At 44.2% G+C, this 25,591-nt stretch overlaps 1 pseudogene; it reads left to right on the forward strand.

The window, feature by feature from the left end:
* LOC124033484 overlaps positions 1 to 14,299 on the forward strand; it is a 20,438-nt pseudogene extending 6,139 nt beyond the window's left edge.
* The last annotated feature ends 11,292 nt before the right edge of the window (positions 14,300 to 25,591 follow it).

The raw sequence follows: 25,591 nt of genomic DNA on the forward strand, positions 1-25,591 counted from the left end.
TATTTAATTAGGTGGCCTAATAAGCTTTTCAGTTGGCCAAGGTAGGCTTTTCAGGCCGTCTCACTAATTGGCTGCAGCAGAACTTTCCATTCGCATGACAAAACACCAGTAGTGATCAAAGTGCAAATTCCAGGGATGGCAAATAAAGTCAAAAGTAATATGATTATTTGTGAGTGATTGCAAGACAGAAACCTTGTGCAAGGGTTTCCACGATCTTTTAAGATGTCTATCAATTCCATCAGGAAAATATGTGTGCAGTTTTAAATGGAAAGAATATATAATAACATCATATTTTTGTGAGCTTACAGAAACTCAGTTGTATAATAGGACCACACAGTAACTAACATGGGACGTGTCTTGTGTTTGATTTTCCAGGTGACGGCATCAGAGGTTCTGCCAGAAAGCATGTTCATACCAGTACCAGGCCCAGACAGAGATGCACAAAGCAGTACCCCACAGGCCCCGGTTAACTCCAGCTCTGAAGATATCAAGAAACAAGCCGGTCAGTATAGCACCATGTATTTTCCTGTGCTTTAATTGTCCCTCCTTTCATTTATATGTGAAGGATAGCGATGGTACGGTTCTCCTTTTGGAAAATGTAATGAAAATGTAGGGGATCATGCCAAGGCTGTCATTGACAACAAAGGAAAAATAATGATTCCTGCATCTGCAGGAGTCTGAATTAGTTATTACGTCTGTGTGTTGCAACCTCCCCCTTCCTGGTGATTCTGAAATGATACATGTGTCAAGGACTCCTAAGTAGAAATAAGATGTCCTCTGTTGAAATTACATTTTCTTGCACAAAGACTCTGCTTATGTGGGAGCCTCTTTGATTAATTAATTTTATTTCTCTTTATTTATTGACAGAACCATTAGATGCTGAGCCTGAGAAAGGGGTCTCACTGCCTACAGAAATAGCTGAAGCTCGCAAGTCACCTCTGGAGGATCAGCAGTCTGGAAGGGAAGACACAGGATTCCTGTGTTGGAAGAAAGGCTGTAACCAGGTCTTCAAGTCCTCTAACTCCCTCCAGGTGCACTTCAACGAGGTTCACAACAAAAGGCCTCAGCTGCCTGTCTCTGACCGGCATGTCTACAAGTATCGCTGCAACCAGTGCAGCCTGGCCTTCAAGACGGTGGAGAAACTGCAGCTGCACTCGCAGTACCACGTCATCAGAGCAGCCACCATGTGCTGCCTCTGTCAACGCAGCTTCAGGACCCTGCAGGCCTTGAAGAAACATTTGGAGACCAGCCACCTAGAGTTGAGCGAGGCTGACATCCAACAGCTCTATGGAGGCTTACTGATGAACGGAGACCTTATGGTCATGGGTGATCCATCACTTGGAGAGGACCACGGAGGACTGGGAGAAGATGACAAAGAGGGAGAGGACAGTGACCAAGAGGAAAAGCAAAGTCCAACAGGTAGCGACTCTGGCTCATTGCTAGAAGATTTTGGATCAGAGCCCAAGCGTGCCCTGCCATTCAGGAAAGGTCCTAACTTTACCATGGAGAAGTTCCTGGACCCATCTCGTCCTTTCAAGTGCACAGTGTGCAAAGAGTCATTCACACAGAAGAACATTCTTCTGGTTCACTACAACTCTGTCTCACACCTGCACAAGGTCAAGCGGGCCCTACAGGAGTCCACTACTGGTCAACCAGAGCCCACCAGCAGCCCTGACAACAAACCATTCAAGTGCAGCACTTGCAACGTGGCTTACAGCCAGAGCTCTACTCTAGAGATCCACATGCGCTCTGTCCTCCACCAGACCAAGGCCCGAGCAGCCAAGCTTGAAGCAGCAGGAGGAAACACCAGCTCCAGCAGTGGTTCTGGATTAAGTGGCGGTGGATCCTCCATCAACACTTCAACTCCAAGCCCAAGCCCAGCTACTAACTCAACAACCAGCTCCAGCAACCACAGCTCTTCTGGGGCTCAGACTACACAGACTATTCTTGGAGGAAATCACATGAGCCAGTCTCACAGCATTGAAAGCCTTGGGAACTCCTCGATGACTTGTCATCCGTCTGAAAACCATGAATCAAAAAAGAAGAAATTTGCAGACATGCTCTCTGCAAGGGGACAGCAGCACCAGCAGCAGCAACAGCTTCAGCAGCAACAGCAACAGCAGTTGGCTCAGGCCCAAGCCCAAGCCCAGGCCCAGCTCCAACAAGAGCTCCAGCAACAAGCTGCCCTCATCCAGTCCCAGCTTTTCAACCCAGCACTTCTTCAGCACTTCCCCATGACAACTGATGCTCTTCACTCACTGCAGCAACAACAGCTGCTCTTCCCTTTCTACATCCCTGGAGCAGAATTCCAACTGAATCCAGAGATGAACCTCAACAGTTCTGCACTTGGCCTGTCAAGCTCCACTGCCAACTCTCTGTTGGAGGACCTGAAGAACTCTGCCCAGCAGGCTCAGGCTCAGAGCTGCCTGCAACAACAGCTGATGCACCACCACCTTCAGCAGCAGCACCAACAGCAGCAGGCCCAAGCCCATTCTCAGGCCCAGGGCCAGATGGCTTTGCTTCAGCAGAGTGCCAATCTACTTCACCAGGCTGAGAAAAAGCAGAAGGCCGCTGCCGCCCACAATGAGAAGCAAGAGAGAGAAAGGGAAATGCAAAGAGAAAAAGACTTAAGAGAGAAAATTGAGGAACATGTCACAAAAGACAGCTCTGACAACAAGTCAAACGAAAAAAGGATATGCAACAGACTGCAATGAACTCCAACCACGATCCTGGCTTTCCTCCACCAAGGATTGCTTCAGATGCTCGTGGAAATGCCACTAAAGCCCTTCTGGAGAACTTTGGGTTTGAGCTAGTGATTCAATACAATGAAAACAAGCAGAAAGCTCAGAAGAAGCCAGCAGGGCCTGGACCAGCTGGAACAAGCACTCCTGGTGGGATCACGAGAGTGGTGGACCCCATCGAGGGATTGGAGAAGCTGGAATGTGAGGCCTGTGGAAAACTATTTTCCAACATACTGATTCTGAAGAGTCATCAGGAGCACATCCACCAGGCCTTCTTCCCATTCCGCTCCCTGGAGAGATTTGCCAAGGAATACAGAGAGCAGTATGACAAACTGTATCCACTCAGACCCCAGACACCAGAGGCTGCTCCTCCTGCTCCTGCACCTCCTCCTCCTCCTCCTCCTCCTCCACCTCCACCCCTCCACAGAGAGCCCCAACACCAAATATTCCTGTCTCTGCTCCCTCCATCACACCCCCAACTGTGTCGACCCCACAGCCTCCTGTTCAAATGGCTCAAATGTCCATGCCAATGGATATGCCCCTCTTCTCACCACTCATGATGCAGTCAATGTCTCTACAGTCCATGCCCTCCCAAATGCAATCCCAGATGTCATCTGTGGAGTCACAGTCACTGGCTAACGATCTGGCCCAGCTTTACCAACAGCAGCTTACACCAGCTATGCTACAGCAGCAGCAGAATAAGAGGCCCAGGACACGTATCACTGATGACCAGCTTAGGGTCTTCGGCAGTACTTTGACATCAACAACTCCCCCAATGAGGAGCAAATTAAGGAGATGGCAGATAAGTCAGGGCTGCCCCAGAAAGTCATCAAACACTGGTTCCGCAACACCCTCTTCAAAGAGCGCCAGCGTAACAAAGACTCACCCTACAACTTCAACAACCCACCCATTACCACTATGGAGGATACCAAAATTGACTCTAAACCCCCTTCCCCTGAGCCTCAAAGACAGGAATGTTATGGGAGTAAAAGGTCCTCAAGAACAAGGTTTACAGACTACCAATTGCGGGTGCTTCAGGACTTCTTTGATGCTAACGCCTACCCCAAAGATGATGAATTTGAACAGCTCTCCAACCTTCTGAGCCTCCCCACCCGTGTCATTGTGGTGTGGTTCCAAAATGCTCGTCAGAAGGCACGCAAGAATTATGAAAACCAGGGGGATGGAAGTAAAGATGGTGAACGAAGAGAACTGTCCAATGACCGTTACATTCGCACCACCAACCTGAACTACCAGTGCAAGAAATGCAGTCTGGTTTTCCAGCGCATATTTGACCTCATAAAGCACCAAAAGAAGCTGTGTTACAAAGATGAAGACGATGACGGGCAATACGACAGCCAAAACGAGGACTCTATGGATCTTTCCCATGAATACTACACCCCCTCTGGGTCCTCCTGTCACACCCCTATGCCTTCTTCCTCAAGCCTCTGCCCTCTCCCTCCCTCCACGTCAGCCTTTCCCACCTCTCATCCTCGGAGAAGGAGGAAGCCTCACCAGCTAACACATCAAACTCTTATGATGAGAAGCCCAAACATTTGGCTGAAATGTCCTCAGATCCACGTGAGCATCAGACCACCATCAAACAGGAGACTGTGCATCAGCCCCAATCTGAGACTCAACATCAGAGAAGAGAAGCACGAGATGAGAAGCCACAAACAGCCCCAAAGACAAACAAGCATTCTTCTCCCTCCCTCTCTCAGCAGCAACGTGAGTGTGGTCCCTCAGCCTCTCAGACAAGCCAGGCTGAGAGAGCTTCTCAGAGCTCCCACATGGGCCTCAACCCTCACATGAGCTCTGCATCACAGCAACAGCTGGCACAGCAAATGATCCAATACCAGTGTGAGCAGTGCAAGCTTGGTTTCCCAACCTTTGAGCACTGGCAGGAGCACCAGCAACTCCACTTCCTCTCTGTACAAAACCAATTCATCCACCCTCAGTTCTTGGACCGCCCAATGGACATGCCCTTCATGTTGTTCGATCCAAGCAATCCCCTGTTGGCCAGTCAACTCCTCTCTGGGGCTATGCCACAGATCCCAAGCAGCTCTGCCACCTCTCCATCAACACCCACCTCCACCATGAACTCCCTGAAGAGGAAGTTAGAGGAGAAAGCAGGCACTAGCCCAGGAGAGAATGACAGCACCAACAGTGGGGAGGAGCCACAAAGAGACAAGCGCCTAAGGACTACCATCACACCTGAGCAGCTGGAGATCCTCTACCAGAAATACCTGTTGGACTCAAACCCCACTCGTAAAATGCTTGACCACATCGCTCATGAGGTAGGACTGAAGAAGAGGGTAGTGCAAGTTTGGTTCCAAAATACCAGAGCCAGGGAAAGGAAGGGTCAGTTTCGGGCTGTAGGGCCTGCTCAAGCTCACCGGCGATGCCCTTTTTGTCGTGCCCTCTTCAAGGCGAAAACTGCACTAGAGGCACATATCCGTTCCCGCCATTGGCATGAAGCCAAACGTGCCGGTTACAACTTAGCTCTCTCTGGCATGTTCACTGAGGAAGGGATGCAAATGAAGATGGATCCTCTGGATATCTCCAGCTATTCCCAGCTTGCACCTTCTAACAATGATGGACAATGCTCCTCTCTGTCACCAGTGAGCAAAAACATGGACTTGTCTCCAAGGGCCCTTTTGAGCCCTTCATCCATTAAAGTTGAAGGAGGAATGGAGGACTTTGAGAGTCCATCTATGTCCTCTGTCAACCTTAGCTTTGACCAGAACAAACTTGATAATGACGACTGTTCTTCAGTGAATACGGCCATCACAGATACCACCACTGGTGATGAGGCCAATGCTGACAATGACAGTGCTGATCAAAAGCATGGTCAAAATAGTGGTGATTATCTATCTAAGTCTGTGGGTACAGCCCCTCCCTTGAAAATGACGACCAGATGTCCTCAGGGCTGGTGAGCCCTGCGACAAGCTATTATGCTAGAGACTATGAAAATGAGAATATAATTGACTACAGTGAGACCTCCAGTCTGGCTGATCCCTGCTCACCAAGCCCCGGAGCTTCCGGCAGCAGGAGCATCGACAGTGGAGACCGTCCTGGTCAAAAGCGCTTCCGAACTCAGATGACTAACCTCCAGCTGAAGCTGCTCAAGTCCTGCTTCAATGACTACAGGACACCTACCATGCTGGAGTGTGAGGTACTTGGCAATGATATCGGACTTCCAAAGAGGGTGGTTCAGGTGTGGTTCCAGAATGCTCGCGCCAAGGAGAAAAAGGCCAAGCTCAGCATGGCTAAGCACTTCGGGATCAACCACACATCCTACGAGGGGCCGAAGACGGAGTGCTCTTTGTGCGGTGTCAAGTACAGTGCCCGTCTCTCCGTGCGAGATCACATCTTCTCTGCGCAACACATCAACAAGGTAAAGGACACCATTGGGAGCCAACTGGACAAGGAGAAGGAGTACTTTGACCCAGCCACTGTCCGTCAGCTGATGGCCCAGCAGGAGATGGATCGCATCAAGAAAGCCAATGAGGTCCTGGGACTGGCACAGCAGCAAGCCATGCAGCAGCAGGGGATCTTTGATAGCCCCGCCCTGCAGGCCCTGAACCTTCAGTCTGCCTATTCAACTCTGCAAGGGATGCCCCCTGGACTTCTGCCAGGTGTCGGAAGCACCCCCCTACCTGGCTTTAACTCATCAAACTCAGGTATGTCATCGCTCAGACGTTACTCTTTCATCAGAGTTGTCTTAAACCGATGAAGCACACTTGGATCAAATGTAAAATTTTGTCATATCCATAATTGAAAAGAAGTGATGTACCAGTATGGAGAGGGAAATGTAGGGTCTCATTCAAGTAAACCCATTAACTAGGTCTTAACTGGGAAAACTAGTAAGCACTTTGGAATTAATAGGGCTCTGAATTTCGCCTACATTTTCCAGTATGTAGCATTTCGACCTTCTTCAGATGAAATATCCTTGTCATAAATCAATCTGTCATCTGGAAATATTCACATTGGAATACATACATGTAATACAATGTAACAGTGTGAGGGCACCTTCCATTTTAATCTGGATTTGCCAGGCACCTGTAAACATGTTATTTTTACATCATGTTGTATTTCATAATGAATCATGCATTCTAGTAAAAGTCATTCATTTCATTCATATTGACAGTGTTGGCCTGTGTTATTGTAGAGATGCTGCTACAACAAACACATACAATATCAAATCTGAATGAGCATCTTCAGACATCTGTTGTCAACTTTATGATCTACTTGAACTGTTACCACTCAGTTAGAGAACATTAAACAAAGTCCTAAAATGAATACTAATAGCTCACTTTCTTCTCTAACCTCTTTGACCTTGGGAACATTAGTAGTACTTGACATTATTATCAATTAAATTACATGTTTTGATTTCCTAAGTTTGTTTAAAGGTCAGTGTCATACTTTATGTAAAGAAACCATTTGCACATGTTTGAAGTAATAGATACTGGAGTCCTTATTATGTTAAGATGTATCTAAATCCTCAGTTTGTCTGTTGTTTTCTTTATTATTGCCCAGCTACTTCTTGATTGATTAACTCTAGTAAATATTGTGATTGAGACCTCTTCTCATGGGCCTTCCTGGAAAGGCTGAGTTTCTGATTGGCTAACGTTGAATCAGCAAATGCTATCAAATGAATGACCTCTGGTGAAAAACATTTATCTTCAATAAAGTGCTCAGTTATTAATGCACTGAGCTCCAATAATTAGTGCGTACAGTAGCTCTCTGGAACACCTTAGAAAAACACATACATGCATCTATGAATAACTAATGTCTTGAATCCCCCTCTAACTCTGAATTATCCTATTTCTCTGTTTCATCTCCTCTAGCTTTAACTCCTCCCAAACCTCCAAACCTCCTGAACATGCCTGGTGCCAGTGTTCCTTCACCCAGCCTCCCTACATCTGGATTACCCAACAAGCCTCCCTCTTCCTCCTCATTGGCATCACCCAGCCCAGCACAGGCCAACACTTCTGTCGCCCACTCCAGCCCTACTTCCACCTCCACCACCACAACAACCCAGTCAGGCTCGCGGCCTGAACACCCCAAAGAGCGTAATGCTGAGAGGTCAAGAGAGAAGGAGAAGCCCCACCACAAGGAGAAGACAGAGAAGCCCTCAACGCCATCCTCCACTGGAGGCACCCCAGCCCCATCCACCTCTGCTGCCAGCGCCAAGAAAGAAAAACAAGACGCAGCTGTGCCCGCCACCTCCATGCCCACGCCGGGTATGGAGTATGTGGTAGACCCTGCCCAGCTCCAGGCCCTGCAGGCTGCCTTGGCATCAGACCCTACAGCTCTACTGACTAGTCAGTTCCTGCCCTACTTCATGCCTGGATTTTCCCCTTATTACGCCCCGCAAATACCTGGAGCTCTCCAAGGCGGCTATCTGCAGCCAATGTACGGCATGGAAAGCATGTTCCCCTACAACCCAACATTGTCCCAAGCGCTGATGGGCCTGTCCCCAGGGTCCCTGCTTCAGCACTACCAGCAATATCAGCAGAGCCTGCAGGAGGCACTACAGCAGCAGCAGCAGCAGCTTCAGCAGATCCAGCAACCCAAAGCGAGCCAAACTCCAGTTCTCCTTCAACCCTTGGGGGACCGCAAAGAATCTGCCAAAGATCCAGCGAAAACAGAGGAGCAGAAAGGCAACCCCCACCGAGAGACCTCTTCCTCCTCCTCCTCCTCTCACAATAACCTACCCTCCAAGCAGAACGAGATGGATGGCAAAGTCGCAGACCCCCTTCTAGACCAGTACATCGTCCCCAAGGTGCAGTACAGGCTGGCGTGTCGCAAATGTCAAGCAGTCTTCAGTAAGGAAGAAGCAGCCATCAATCACCTGAAGTCTATCTGCTTTTTCGGTCAGTCTGTGGCAAACCTGCAAGAGGTGTTGCTGCGTGTCCCCAGTGGCGCAGGTGCAGGGGTTGGCAGCCTCTACGACTGCCTGGCCTGCGACACCACATTGGATGGGGACAAAGCGCTTAGTCAACACCTGGATTCGGCTTTGCACAAACACAGAACAATCAAGCGATCAGCCAGAAATGCCAAAGAGCACGCTACTAGTTTATTACCTCACTCTTCAGCCTGCTTCCCCGATCCTAACACCGCATCTACCTCGCAGTCTGCCACTCATCTCATCAGCACCCCCTCCCCCGCCAACGACATCAGCCACCATGCCGTCCTCCTCTGTCTCTTCATCCTTGTGCTCCACCTCTGCCACCCCACTCAACACCACAGCTGCCGGCAAACCCTGGCCCCAGGCCCCTTTCTCCAGAGCTTTAGCTGGGAAGCCCAATGCCACTCCTTCTTCTTCTTCTTCTTTTCCTCCAGTATCCTCACATTCAACGGTTACCTCAAGTTCATTGAGCACCTCAGGAGTTCAGACCTCGATACCAACAGACGTCTTTACCGACGAGTCTGACTCTGACAGCAGTCAGAAGTCAGCAGACAGGCTGGGCAGGACGGCAGGGGTGCCGCAACAGCCCGGCTGTCTCAAAGACAGTAGTAGTTGTAGTAGTAATCTTGCTAGTGTAGGAACGGACTCCATCAGATTGTAAAAGAGCTTTCGATGATGGACAATATTTTAAAAACGCAAAAGACAAAAAAAAAAAACACAAATGGGAAAAAACAAACAAAAAAGCAGCGATGTTAAAATACGTTTAAAAGTATACAAAACAATTTCAGAAAAAGATGTGTAAAGACTAACTGCAATTCCAAAGCTTGTAACCAAAAATTTAAATGTTAGTGGATTGTTTTCCCATATCAACATGCTGGTTTTCATTTCTTTCAACTGAAATATATACATATATATGTATAAGAATAGAAAAGATCACTGCAGTTAAGTTTTGGGTAATGATAGAGGAATGCTGTATAGCAATGGACTGCCTCAAAGTTGTTAAATGGCCCAAGAACCCTTTTGACAAAGTCAACAAGCTGTCCCTTGTTTGTGTAATTATTTCCACTTAATAGCACAGTCACAAAAAGCCAGTATGTACTGTATGGGAGAATAGTCTAAAAGTTTTCTGCTGTCAAAGCGTTCAAATACCAATGGCTTGCAAAAGTAAAAAGAATAATGTAATGTCTATTTTATTCTCAGGTCAACAGCTCACAGACGTTTTTCTGTTACAGAAATTCATTGTTTTACACCTTTTGTTCCGAACAGGAGAAATATTTGTGTTTTTTTCTCCAGAAATTGATTTTAACGACAGAAAGTTTTAAAATGAGTGAAAATATCATAAAGGCATAGCTTTCTGGGCATTTAAAAGGGTAGCTGATCTGCTGATTTTAAACATTTGAAATACTCTTAAAGGGGGAAATTTAGCAATCCCATTGTACCCAGACACGGAGAGCATTGCAGACATGTTGATGGGGGATAAAAAAGATTTTTTTGATAAAAAAAACTTTCTGTATTTATGATAGATATGAACATTTTTGGTGTTAAGTAGATTGTTGCATTGGAAATGAATTTAAACAGTATGGTAGATTGAAAAAATACTTTGTGTACATTTAGCTTTTGTATCGTCCAACTTTAAGGCGCTTCATTTGATGTTGTCTTGGTCATTCCGATAGACTAGATTATGGAGCAGTAACTTACCTGAACTTTATTTCTGTCTTATTCTCAGCTTCTTGGCTAACGTTCACCCAACTGCCACTCTCCCACTAGGCAGGATCCTCTCTTTCAAAATGTTTTTTCTCTCTGTTTTGGTTGGTATGGTTCTAACCAAAAAAGAAAAAAAGACCTGGGGTGAAATGTTAAACAATATTGAATTTTATTTCTGTTACCTTTGTGCACTTAACTCTGTCTGACTCATAATTCTCACTTTACTTGTTCCTCTCGCTCCTCACTTTGTTTTTCTCCTCCCCTGCATCTGTAGATATGAAGATAGTTACTCCTCGTGCACTACGAAGCAGGCCTTTTGTTCTTCATGTAGTGTGGCTACAGTCTTTTTTCGGCTTTATTTTCATTTAGACTTTACGTTGTTGTTGTCATAGATGAAAATTAAAAAAGAATAATAATAATAATAATTCTCACGCTTTAAAACAAAAAGAAAATCCAAAGACTAAACACTTTCACCATTGGTGCATAAAGATGAGAAAAGAGGCTTCTTTATACTTGAGAATTTGTTGCTGTTTTTAGAGGAAAGAAAACAAAGTTTTAAAATAAAGGAGTACGCATCAGAGTTGCCGTTTTTGCTTCTTTTGCAAGCAGATAGGTGGCTTTTTTACGTAAAATACCAAGAATACCAAAAACCAAAAAAGGGCCCTTGTCCTTGCATTGTGGAGTAGCACCGTTACAGAGCCATTGCAGTTTGTAAGATAGAGGTTATAAATCTTTGTTTGAACTTTTCTGTCACTCACAAAAGTACTTTTTTTTTAAAAGAAAATGTATAAGGTCTGGTCTTCAAGGACATACGTTTTGCTGCTAATGTAGAATTTTGAAAAAAAGAATACCTAGCTAGATGCATGCTCATTTTGCTTTTTGGCTAAGCTTTAACTAAAACAACAATAAACCATTTTCTTGCCTCTGCGACATCTTTTTTTTTTCTTGCAAAAACGGAACTTTGAAGACTGTGAATATATGTTCCAAAGGACATTTTTGCCGATTTTCTTTTTGAACAGACCAATGTTTAAAGCCAATGATATATAACATTAGTATAGAACAGTGCATTCCAAAAATCACATCAAAGTATTTTTTTCTTAAGCAAGGACTGATTTCATTTGAAATAATTAGAATTATTATGATTTTTTTCTCATTTCTAAGGTGACTGTAAGCTGTTGTGTGAAGTTAGCATTCTGTTTGCTGAACAAAATTACCTAGATCTGTCATTTGGTGTCTGGCATAGGAAGTTGATAAGAACCCCTCCTTCCAGTTAAGTTTGTTACTCACTTGATCAGCAAGTAATAGTGGTTACCAATACATGTATATAATACATCTGGTACTGACGCGTCTCCTAGGTTACATCATCATGCCTCTCAACTTACAAGTCTCAGAATGAAATAAAGTCTGGAGTGCCGGCCCAACTTCCTGGGACATCCAATTGTGACTTGCCCCAGGTGTCTGCTGGGCGTTAAGCCATTTTCACGCACGATGTTGATTACAGGTTTCTAAGGGACGTCTTCATTCCAAAGCGTTATAAGTCTGGAAAAAGCAGGAGTTTTTTTGAAGATGTCCCTTGTGTTCAGATACTGTAGTTAAGAGGTATGTCATGCCTTCATGTCCAAAGAGGTCACTCACTCCATCTTATTGCAGTGTAAATGGATGTGCTTAATTATCCCCACTCTCTCATAGATGAAAAATGTTTATTTAATTCCTTTACACCAAAACCAAGGCATATTTAAATTTGTTAATAACTGGTTTTCGGCCACTAGTGTATAGCAAGTGTATTTGCCCTAATTGATACAAAGCTGCAATCTAGGAAGTGTGTTAAAAGTGTTACGTCTTGCAGAGCAATGTGATTTGGTGTTAATACTTCCTTAAGCATGCTGTTGAAATTGGGTTGATTTGGTCTGCAAGCTTGCCACTCCTCTAATCATGTTCTCTAGAATATTGTTCATATGATTCTTTTTTGAGAATTCTAATGTTGTACAGTTTATTCTTGAATGCGTTTGCTTTATTTTGGTTTTCAGATGTCAGACATGTATTGTTATTTTCTTATAACTATTTGTATGTTATTTTAGTTTCTGTATATTACTTTTCCTCATATAAATTAACACTAGCTTTAATTTCAATTGCTGAATTTAAAACAAAAACTTTATTCTATGACCTGGCCACTTTATGGTGTAATAATGTTCTTATATTTGTTTGTCTTTTTTGACACTTTTTGATCTCTTATTTCCAAAGTGTAATATTTGTTTTGGGCTCTTTCGTGGAAGACGGTCATGGTCTTCTTCACAACAGATTCAGCCAGCATGGACTGTGTGTGTGAGTTTGTATGTGTGCGTGTGAGTGAGTGTGTTTCATAAGAGCCAGCATCAGTTTTGAGTTTTTATACATTTTATTTTATACTGTACTTTTATTTACGCACCAAAACGTACTGAACCGAAAGCTGGATTATGAATAAAGTGGTGAAGTTTTAGAAAATTTGAATTTTAAAGTTAACAAAAATCAAAAAGAGGAGAAAGACGATACCGAAGCACTGAGCAGTTTTTATTTTGATTGAATATATGAATGTGGCCAAAGCTTTATGCAGTTAAAAACAAAAATTTAAATTACAATTTGTGCCCCAGATAAGTGTATATTTTATTGTGGCACAAAACAATAGATAACTGAGATCCTTTGACTCACATTGGGATACTTGATTTTCATGGACAATTACAAATAAATAAAAAGACAAGGTTTTGCTGTAGAGGTCATCTTTTGCCCACTGTGAAAATGAACATGTATACAGATATAGATATATTTAAAACAAGACATCAACTTTTTTGTTTGAAATGATAAAGAAGGAATGAAAAGAAGAAATGAACTCTGGGAAACTTTGGAGATCTTGCTGAGAGGACAGGGGAGGCTGTGGGCACACCAAAACTGGGCATGGGAGCCAAAGGCAGGCTCAAGGCGGCTTAATATCACAACCATATTTGCTTACATCTCTGAGATGGGAATGGACTCTGGAACCAGTGGACATGTGACACGGAGAGGAAAGACATTAGATAAAGAAGCTGAACTATAGTGGCTCCAGCTGCTTCCTGGCTCTGTCTGTCTCTCTCTCTTCTCCAGCTCGGCCTCGGCTTCTGCTCTTTTACGGACATGTTTCCGCACTTCTGGACGGGATGGACAGAGATGCTCGCTTCATTTCTCCCGGTCCATGTTGTTGCTACCTGTTTCATTTCCTCCTGCTTGTCTCGCTGATGGACAAGTATAAGCTCTCCAGTCAGATGGCGGCTCGCCCCTCTCTCTGTTCATCACACCAACCAAAAAGAGAAATGAGCCAGAGAGAAAGGGGAAGGGTTTTCTAGGCTGCCATTCCTAAAGAGGCAGTTACACACAAAAAAAGCGAATCAACCAAAATTAACAACCAAACTAACAAACAACCAAACAAAACCATTTGCTCCGACTTCAAAGATGAACTGTTACTTGGAGCTCTCTCTGTTCCTTTTGTGACTCCTGGTGCCACAATGTTTTTTTAATGCATTTTCTTTTTCTTTTTGTTTCCTTGAATTATTCCTCCTCCGAGCCTCACAAGCATGGCTCCGTGGCTCCAGGCAGCCCACTGAGGGTAGAAAAAACAGCCTTGCAATGTACAAAAAAGAGCAAGTTAAACCAAAAATGTTGTTCTTGATGTCTTTTCTATACTGTAGTCTTGTTAGCTTTTTTGTTACTGTAATTATATGATGAAGATTTCCAAACTGTACCAAATTACATGGAAACTAACATACATAAAACCACATGGAACTTCAGACTTTTAAAGAAACTTTTGTCACAAAAACCTTGTTGTCCTAGTTAAGTTGATTGTAGATGGTAATTGAATATACTCCTTTGAAAATATTTCATCAAGTATGTTTCTTGCTCATTGTGATACATTAAAAAAGTATGAGCATAAAATGCATTACTTTGTGTGCCTCCTTGTGTGTTTTGTTTGAATTCAGTTGTATTGTATGAATGAAGACTGCAGATGAAGAGTGCAAAAGTCAAGAGTCACATACAGAGAGAAAATGTTGAACACTGAATAGTAGTTTGTACATTTAGCTCAAATCAGAATGCCTTTCCTGCCATGAATGATTTGTATACGTTGATACTACTATAGCTGCACTTTCTGTACCAACCATGAACATTTGATCCTTTATGCTTTGTATTTACAGTGTAGAGTTGAAATACAGTAACCTTACACAGCCATAGCTTAGCAGTATTCTCCATAATATCTATTATTGTCCAACCTTATCCTTCACATTTGTATCTTATTAAGGGTAATAATGATCTTAAAACATCATTTGCATCGCCATTGTTTTAATTAATGCGTAAGTGTGATCTTGTCAGATCCCTTTAGCCTCTTTTAAATCTTCCATGCCCTGAGATGTGTCATCCTTCATATTTAGATCCCTGGTAGGGATGCTCTATGGACATGATTAATTAAAACATATTAAGGAACGAATGCAGGATCTCACTTAATTAGAAGTGGCTGTTTGTGACTAATTCAAGTTGATTAAGGCTGAGAAAAATTCTAACTCCAAGTGAAGTATGTTATGAACAGCAGTACTTTTGAATTCCTTTTGACTGATGTTGGAACTCAAGTGCATTGTGTATTACTACTGGGCACTTATTGGAAAATGAAGTCACTGAGAAGCTTGGATTTCTGATTGTTAGTGCTTGTGTGTGCTGTTTGCAGCTCTCAGCCTTGAGAATGCGCTACATGTGCGCATTTGATTGGAGTATTTGCTAGCGTGAATGTCTGTGTGTGTCATTGTTTTACATGTGTTTTGATGACTATTGGAATGAGGATGTGAGAATGAAAGGCAAATTAGCTTGTACCTGATCACATATGGCACAACGAGACCAGAGCCAGATCACATATGGCACAACGAGACCAGAGCCAGATCACATATGGCACAACGAGACCAGAGCCAGATCACATATGGCACAACGAGACCAGAGCCAGATCACATATGGCACAACGAGACCAGAGCCAGATCACATATGGCACAACGAGGCCAGAGCCAGATCACATATGGCACAACGAGACCAGAGCCAGATCACATATGGCACAACGAGGCCAGAGCCAGATCACATATGGCACAACGAGGCCAGAGCCAGATCACATATGGCACAACGAGGCCAGAGCCAGATCACATATGGCACAACGAGGCCAGAGCCAGATCACATATGGCACAACGAGGCCAGAGCCAGATCACATATGGCACAACGAGACCAGAGCCAGATCACATATGGCACAACGAGACCAGAGCCAGATCACATATGGCACAACGAGGCCAGAGCCAGATCACATATGGCACAACGAGACCAGAGCCAGATCACATATGGCACAACGAGACCAGAGCCAGATCACATATGGCACAACGAGACCAGAGCCAGATCACATATGGCACAACGAGGCCAGAGCCAGATCACATATGGCACAACGAGGCCAGAGCCAGATCACATATGGCACAACGAGGCCAGAGCCAGATCACATATGGCACAACGAGACCAGAGCCAGATCACATATGGCACAACGAGACCAGAGCCAGATCACATATGGCACAACGAGGCCAGAGCCAGATCACATATGGCACAACGAGACCAGAGCCAGATCACATATGGCACAACGAGACCAGAGCCAGATCACATATGGCACAACGAGACCAGAGCCAGATCACATATGGCACAACGAGGCCAGAGCCAGATCACATATGGCACAACGAGGCCAGAGCCATGTATTTAGAGAGTTGGGCCAATGTGGTTTCTGCATTATGATGCATTGACATGACACTACAATATTCTATGGCAGCCATGTTAGCTCCCCATTAACATTACATGGGGAATATTTAAACCTTAGAATTAGAATGCTACATTTCAATAGTAATTTGGTATGATCTCTATGATTTAAACAATGCTATGTAACTGAATGTCTAGAATTAGAACAATATTCAACATTGTAAAAGTTGGCCCAACTCTCTAAATATGTGACTCTAAAAGAGACCTTTCAAAGGGCTGCGGGGACAGGATGTTCTATGATTCCTAATGAGCCTAGTAACTCCTGTAACCAACCATAGGCCAGGAGCCTGCTACCACATATAGCTCACAGAAACCATACATTTCCTAGCATTTACCTCTTATTTGCTCACTATGGAATCAGCACTAAAACACTTTCAACAGGGATTGTTTACACCATGACATCAGACTTATGAATCTGACATTGATTTAGTGTTAGAGTAGGTACCATATTCAGTGTTATCCTGTGTAGTTTTTGGCATGCAGTAGGCTCCAAGCTGTTCCCTTACTTTATGCACAGGAGTCACAGAGGTTAGGGGGCCATTACGATTCACCCTACAATATTAACAGTAAAGGGCCTTTTGCATTAGTAACACATTTCCAATGGGTTCTTTGCATTTTTCTCGTCTTTGCAAGGTTTGCATGCACCAACGTGACACGGTTCCACCATATTGGTTTGATTGTAATGCTGGAGGACTTTATGAAACGAGTTGCTTTATGTGAGAAACCAAACTGAAATAACAAGGGAGGACCTTGATAGTGGGGCCCCCTCCTATCCAGCCCCAGTCAGGAACGGTGTGACACACGAGGGCATGCGCTCCCCTTTGGAAGTTTCCTTTAATAAAGGAGTACGCTGTTATTATTGCCTTGTGACCTTTAGTGAGCTCCAGTCTGAGAAGATTTGATTGAATTGCTGTCTGTTTTACTATAAATAGGGATGAAGAGGGTGGGCGGAGTCCTTGAGAGCCTTACTGAATTCTTGAAAGTTTCAAAAGGATTTTCATTGAAATATGATTTGAACGTGAATGTAATATTATAAAAGAGAAGTGTAATGTGAACGTGTGTTTGTTCATACAACATGCATGCTGAATTAACTACGGTGCACGATGGGGTTCTAGGAGAGGGGGTAAAGAGTTCCTGAGAAGCCCCAGAGAGAGAGAGAGAGTTGGAGGCAGGGGCCATCCTGTCTAGAGCAAGGAGCCTGATTTATCGGCCATGCTGAGCCAATTAACACGCAAGGGTACATCCCGAATGAATTAAAAACACCCTAATCGGATCAGAGTGAAAAACCAGGCCGCTTCCTCCTCAGCCCTGGACCAGATGGCACCCACACTCACATGTAGCATTGTAACAGCCCAGGCCCAAGTCGCAAGAGTGTGAAATTGGGTTAGCGCCTGAGTCTAACACTGGCCATGGGCAAGGGGAGCTCCCAATCTCATACTCCCTTGGCCTGGAGGAACAGGCCCCACATTACAAAATGTAGGGGCCCAATATTAATATTTAATTATCATCTCAACTGCCCCTCACATAGCCTGTCAGAAGGTCACAGTGAGTAGAGAGGGTCTGTATGTAGGCCTCGATCTGAGTGACAGCTCCACAGGATCCTGTCTGCCGCTCCTCTCTCTCTCTCTCTACCCCTGTCTGCCCTGTACATATCCAGAAAAGGCCCCTGATGTATCAGAGCTCACTCCCACTCAGGCCCTACAGGCAGATTAGAGCTCTGCTGGATAGAATATCTGTCGCTCTGTATGACTGGATGGCTCTAGCTGGGTGGTAATGCCATGTAGAGGTTTGAGGCCTGGTCTCACTAATGTCTCTGTGGGGTTTCTTAAGCTCTTTAGGATCTGCTTTCAACATTTGCAGGGAATCAAGGGTACGAAGTTTGGACAACTGAAGCCAATGTGACTACAAAAGACATAGTTGTACATAGCATGACTATGTAATCGCGGGCATTGTTTTAAATGAGAAACATGGCTCTTAAATGGTTGTATGGCTTGAAGTTGGCACCGGCCCTGGAGACCACAAAGGCAGAAAATGAGGAGCAGAAGCTGGAAGGGAAACCACGCTACCAAACATCCCAGCATGGCTTTCAATCCTACGCTGGGCTGTTCAGGGCAACCTGCTGCCAACCAACCCATCCAACCGTGGTGTTTCACCTCTGTCACATTAACACAAAGTCCTAAAGACTCCAAACCCATAACGAGATGCCATGAAACCACCCTACAAACACACACACACACACACACACACACACACACACACACACACACACACACACACACACACACACACACACACACACACACACACACACACACACACACACACACACACACACACACACACACACACACACACACACAGTATTTAAAGTAAGGCAGTGTAATAATTTGTTGAGAATTGGAACAAAGTTCTAGATTCTTTGCCAGGACTGTCACTGCTATCACACCTTTTGAGGTTTTGGAAACATGTTACATGTGGAATTGCAGGTAAACTGTTCTGAACTGTATCGAAGGAACAAATTATAGTATGTCACCAGCAAAGACTGTGGACATACTGTATGCATTTGTGGCTCCACCAGTGAAATCCCTGGCTAAACAGGGCTGCTTTACACATGAGCAGGTTTCTCTGCTGTTGAGGGCTAACCTCTGACAGCCAGTCTGGGACAATAACAGGGTACACCATGAGGCTAAAGATTCTTCTCATTGCCAGGCCTAAGAACCACAGGACTACCACATCCTACATCCACATCCTAGCCCAGTGAGCTCTCCCCCTTTTCTCCCCACCTCCCCTGGATCTCCATCCATGCAGTGCCACAATGTCTTCCTCCCCTATCAATGTCAAAGCCAAATCACGCCAGAGCCGCGAGGACAGGTCAAACTAATTCAATCTCATCTGTCAGGAGAAATGATGGGTGAGGGGGATCCTAGGGAAGGCGAATGTGATAAAACATTTAAAACGCAAAGACGCGTTCCTTTTTTAAATTGAAGACAGCTGGGTGAGGCCTGGTTCCCACCTCCAGGGAATCTGATGGGATAGATGAGAATGTCAGAGGAAGGAAGACCTTATCAGGAGGCTCAGACTCTGCACATCACTGATAGCAGACCCATGTCATGTGACCTACAGACACACAGGTCTGTGGGAGGGGCTTTGAGGGTCAGTGCTGGCAGTCCTGACCTCTAACTGGACACTATTAATGGATCGAGTTATGCAGGATTTGTAAATGTATCAGATTAATACATGCCATTATTAAACACTGTTTTGGTGCAGTTTAATTCTGTTCATCCTGTGTCCTGTTTTATATCATATTGTACAGCAGCTGATATAACTAACACTACAAAAGTGTAAAGAAAAATGTAATCAGTGTTATTTTCTGATAGTTTCACATTGAAAAAATACAATCTACACAGGACCTTCTAATCCGTATATTTGCATGGGTGGGAGTTTCAGCTTTCCATGGTGACTGCACCATGCAGTAAATTGGTTAATAGACCAATAACAAAGAAAGTTCCAAACCTCTCTGGCATTAAAAAGCTAGTTTTCAGTTTCCCCTCCCCACTCAGACCACTCCCAGACAATCCTAGCAAAATTGTTGCTTGAGAAATGTTTTTTTTGCATAGACATTTACCCATATCAGTCTATTACCCCCCATCCTGTGCAGGACAAACTACTGGCCCTTAGCCCCCCACCAGCCTGGGAGCCATGGGGAAGGTGTGGAGTGTGCCTTGGCAGGCCCTGGGTCTTGCTGGAGTATTTCCCATCTCCTGGACACAGGATCAGGTGTCGCCTTTTTCACAGCACCTTCTGGTTCTGCTTAACAGGAAATGAGGTCCATCAGAAGAACTCTGACCAAAACTGAGCCTGAATCAGGCCTGACAGGCAGAAATATTAGCCTGTGACTGCAGCCAATAATTGAGTGATAGGCTCACCCCTCAATCGTAATGAGGAGAATATGTGCTGGGAATGTGTTTGTCCTTCTCTTCTCCTTCTCCTTCTCCTGCCCTCTCCTCCCCTCTCTTCGCCCTCTTTTCTCCTTTATCCAATAAATCATTTCAAAGTTCTTCCCTAGGTGTCATTTCTGTAACCTCAAAATAATGTTATGCACCGAGAGCTTTTCAAGACCTCTGCTTGAGAGTGTTTTAACCCCTGAAAATCATAGCTCTGCGTTGCTGTCAAAGTCATGAGACAGTAAGTCAGAGTACATGAGAGATAAATTATCACACCTCATTTTATTATTGTATGTAAAAATGATAATGGCTTGACCATGTAAGAGCTCCACGGTCTTTTGGTCTATGCTTTTCCTCCATAAATGTGTTTCACAGGTTGTGCTGGTCTGATGGGGTCTGCTACTTCACTTTAACAGTTAAAAATGTCAAGGAGAGAATCCTGCCTTTAAGTAGATCTACATGTCTCTAGTCATTGTACTGCTGAGAGGTTTTAAGAAGGATAGACCTACAGAATAAATCTAACACTCAGCATCGGACCAGCATTCCCACATCAAATATCTGTGACATATGTAGGTTTCTGTATGCTTTACAATAATCTACGCTCCCTGTGTGTGTGTGTGTGTGTGTGTGTGTGTGTGTGTGTGTGTGTGTGTGTGTGTGTGTGTGTGTGTGTGTGTGTGTGTGTGTGTGTGTGTGTGTGTGTGTGTGTGTGTGTGTGTGTGTGTGTGTGTGTGTGTGTGTGTGTGTGTGTGTGTGTGTGTGTGTGAAACAGTTTACAATACTCTGTATGTATCTATGTGAGGTGGAGGGTGTGTGTGTGAGCAGGACCTGGTTTAGTTGTGGGCAAAGGGAGGGAGGGATCTCTCTCTCCCAGAGCCTTTGAGGTGCGGCTTCAAGTTACACATAGCTTAGGGAAAAGGGCTCCGAAAGAAATTCTTAATGCAATAATTGTTCTGAGACTTGTTCTTATTAATATTTCTCTGACTCCAGTTTTTTCAAGGTTTTTTTCATCCTCCTTTTTTCCTTAAAACCAAAATCAGTTGTTGTCTGTTGCTGCTGGAATGCCTGTCAGACTGGGCCCTGACCCTGGGCAGGCAGCAGTAATGATGGGAAGATGAAAGAGCCAGGCCCATTCCCAGGCTGCCCTGTTAGGGGGTGCAGGCCTGTGAAATGGGGAAATAATGGAGACCAGGTGTGCAGTGGGGGCCAGAGTCGCTCCTCAGTCCTCTGTCTGAGAGGGAGGCCACACTGCCTCTGCTTCGTGAACACTGACAGGGAGCTCCCTCACAGACTCACACATACAGTTGAAGTCGGAAGTTTACATACACTTAGGTTGGAGTCATTAAAACATGTTTTTCAAACACTCCACAAATTTATTGTTAACAAACTGTAGTTTTGGCATGTCGGTAAGAACATATACTTTGTGCATGACACAATACTTTTTCCAACAATTGTTTACACACAGATTATTTCACTCTATCACAATTCCAGTGGGGCAGAAGTTTACATAGACTAAGTTGACTGTGCCTTTAAACAACTTGGAAAATTCCAGAAAATTACGTCATGGCTTTAGAAGCTTCTTGATAGTCTAATTGACATCATTTGAGTCAATTGGAGGTGTACCTGTGGATGTATTTCAAGGCCTACCTTCAAACTCAATGCCTCTTTGCTTGACATCATGGGAAAATCAAAAGAAAGCCAAGACCTCAGCCAAGACCTCAGAAATATAATTGTAGACCTCCAGAAGCCTTGTTCATCCTTGGGAGCAATTTCCAAACGCCTGAAAGTACCACGTTCATCTGTACAAACAATAGTACGCAAGTATAAACACCATGGGACCACGCAGCCGTCATACCGCTCAGGAAGGAGACGCGTTCTGTCTCCTAGAGATAAACATACTTTGGTGCGAAAAGTGCAAATCAATCCCAGAACAACAGCAAAGGACCTTATGAAGATGCTGGAGGAACCAGGTCCAAAGTATCTATATCCACAGTAAAACGAGTCCTATATCGACATAACCTGGAAGGCCACTCAACAAGGAAGAAGCCACTGCTCCAAAACCGCCATAAAAAAGCCAGACTACGGTTTGCAACTGCACATGGGGATGAAGATCATACTTTTTGGAGAAATGTCCTCTGATCTGATGAAACAAAAATAGAACTGTTTGGCTATAATGACCACCGTTATGTTTGGAGGAAGAAGAGGGTGACATGCAAGCCAAAGAACACCATCCCAACCATGAAGCACGGGGGTGGCAGCATCATGTTGTGTTGGTGCTTTGCTGCAGGACGGACTGGTGCACTTCACAAAATAGATGGCAACATGAAGCAGGAACATTATGTAGTTATATTGAAGCAACATCTCTAGACATCAGTCAGGAAGTTAATGCTTGATTGCAAATGGGTCTTCCAAATGTACAATGACACCAAGCATACTTCCAAAGATGTGACAAAATGGCTTAAGGACAACAAAGTCAAGGTATTGGAGTGGCCATCACAAAGCCCTGACCTCAATTCTATAGAACATTTGTGGACAGAACTGAAAAGCGTGTGCGAGCAAGGAGGCCTACAAACCCGACTCAGTTACACCAGCTCTGTCAGAAGGAATGGGACAAAATTCACCCATCTTTTTGTGGGAAGTTTGTGGAAGGCTACCTAAAACGTTTGACCCAAGTTAAACAATTTAAAGGCAATGCTACCAAATACGAATTGAGTGTATGTAAACCTCTGACCCAATGGGAATGTGATGAAAGAAATAAAAGCTGAAATAAATAATTCTCTCTACTATTATTCTGATATTTCACATTCTTAAAATAAAGTGATGATCCTAACTGACCTAAAACAGGTTCAATTTGTGCTTGGATTAAATGTCAGGAATTGTGAAAAACAGAGTTTAAATGTATTTGGTACTGGCACACTGGCACACTGGCACACTGGCACACACACACACACACACACACACACACACACACACACACACACACACACACACACACACACACACACACACACACACACACACACACACACACACACACACACACACACACACACACACACACACACACACACACACACACACACACACACACACACACACACACACACACACACACACACACACACACACAGTATTTAAAGTAATGCATCGTAATAATTTGGACTACACGTTCCGAATGTACAGTATAATCTATACATCATTTCTTTAAGAAACATTAATAAACTATTACATTGACACTGAAGGAATACGGTATCTGTAGATTTTGCCCCTGTCTGAGCATCGCTATCTGCTCCTTCCTCATGGTTGTAGGACCAGCCAGTCAAAGGGAATTATGACAAACCTTACAACAGATGATTCTCACCTCCTCAGTCCCCAGTGGTGTAATGCTGGTAGATATTCTTTTGTTTCTTCATTTGGAAGTAGGAAGCCTTGTCTAACTTAATAAGTGTTAAATCCAGCATGTAAATGATTAAAACTGGGAATTATATCTTGTTAGGGGGAGGCTAATGCAATGAATTCAATCCACATCTGGTTTTGCAGTTATAATACTGGTGGGAAGCAATCTCCGATCTTTAGATTGCATGGGAACACAGTGATTTTTGTCAGAGTACATGGATGTGCATGTGTGCGAGTGTGTGGGGTGTCGTTACCATAAAGAAGAGCATTTGCATTATCTTTCAATCAGAACAAGTTTACTTGTTGAGCGTTTACCCCTTGTAGCCATTGTTAATCTGAAGTAGTGAAGTTTTAAAGGGAAGGTCATGCGGATCGGCCGCAAAAGTGTTTCTAATCAGAGCAGACAGGCTTGCAAAGCTCCGCTGTAATTACAATCTAATTAGCAGGCAGCAGACAGAATCCGGCATGCCATTTAACATCGATCATTTAACCCTTCATAGGCGCTCTACAAAGAACATATACTCCACAGCCCAAAGAGAAGCAGATGCTAGAGTGAACACATTGGATATCCCCTACCTCCTTTTTTCCATATAAGGTCAGTAAATGTCAATTGGTGAGAGTTAAAATTCCTAAAGAGGGACTCGTCTGAAAATGAGTCCTCATTAGGACCACCTCCATAAGAGCCCAATCCATCTCAGATAAATATTACACTCTGATTATGTATAAATATCAGACTGATTAAGACCCTTATCATCATCAGTGGCTGTAGTTTCCACCAGATTATCTCATAATTCATTCAAATAGGAGGGCAAATAGGCCCTTAAAGTTAAGAGGGAGACAGTTTGATTATTCCAGGAGGAAAAGCACCAGTCAGTTTCTCAGTCACATGGACAAGGAGCTGACCGATACAGAAGTAATCAGTTCAGAAGAATATGGGAATATTGCAGAAGCAGATTTCTATTTGATTCATTTGGTCTGGTTACTGAAAGGCCTTTCACTCAGGGTTGCTTATCTGGTGAGGTACAATGTAATTCCACTTTTGCCGTGTCAGTTTTTATACCTTATAAATCAAATATTGGCATTGTGTTTACTGTAGAATTATAAAGAGGAGAGAAACATGGTTCTCCTCCAAATGAGAAAACATTTCAAATGATACAGAACAGTAGAAAATGAAAGGGGCTATGTGTTGGCAAGAGATGGGGGGGAAGAGAGTAGAAGGTAGAGAGAGAGAGAGAAGGTGAGGAGACAGAGGGAGAATGGAGAGAAGGGAGGTGGTGAGGTCTTGTCAGTAGGTGTCTCTGTTTTAATGAAAGATTTCTGTCACCCTACGAACAGACCCACTCTGAATAAGTCCACTGCACAGTATCATCTTGACATGAAATTGTTTACAGATTCTTGCAAAAAGCACTTTGACAGGGGCAGCCATGCTGAGAGTTTGAACCCAGGCAAATAGGATTTCAGAGACAGATCCCTATTACTTTGTGAATAAGGTTGTTTGCAGTAGAAAAGTGAGCTATTCTGTTAGCCAATTGAGTGGCTGATATTACATTTTTTTCTTTGTTCCTCCCTTGCTCTTGGTGCACCTGACTGGCACTGATAGAATAAATATTGACTGGTGCAGGCAGATTAGGAGGTTGAGGTCTGTGGGTCTGGCTCTGTGCTGCCAGGAGTCAGGGCCTCCTCCCAGGCCCCTGTCTGTCCCAACGGCTCTGTCTGTCTGTCTGTCTGTCTGTCTGTCTGTCTGTCTGTCTGTCTGTCTGTCTGTCTGTCTGTCTGTCTGTCTGTCTGTCTGTCTGTCTGTCTGTCCGTCCGTCCGTCCGTCCGTCCGTCCGTCTCTGTCTCTCTGTCTCCTTGCTGGAGGAACACACCTTGGCTTTGTCTTCCCTTCCCATTACAGTCTCCATTCTGACATACTGTTGAGAGATATTTAAACACAACTCAAATAAGAAGCACATTGGTCCTCTCTCCTCCTCCCCATATGGGCTCAAACAATGAAAAGGCAAACACTCCTACACAAACGTATTCTCTTCTGACATGATGAGCGCATGGTAAGTCAATCTTGCTCACAC

Source organism: Oncorhynchus gorbuscha, linkage group LG04, assembly GCF_021184085.1.
Source record: "Oncorhynchus gorbuscha isolate QuinsamMale2020 ecotype Even-year linkage group LG04, OgorEven_v1.0, whole genome shotgun sequence".
Taxonomy (NCBI): Eukaryota; Metazoa; Chordata; class Actinopteri; order Salmoniformes; family Salmonidae; genus Oncorhynchus; species Oncorhynchus gorbuscha.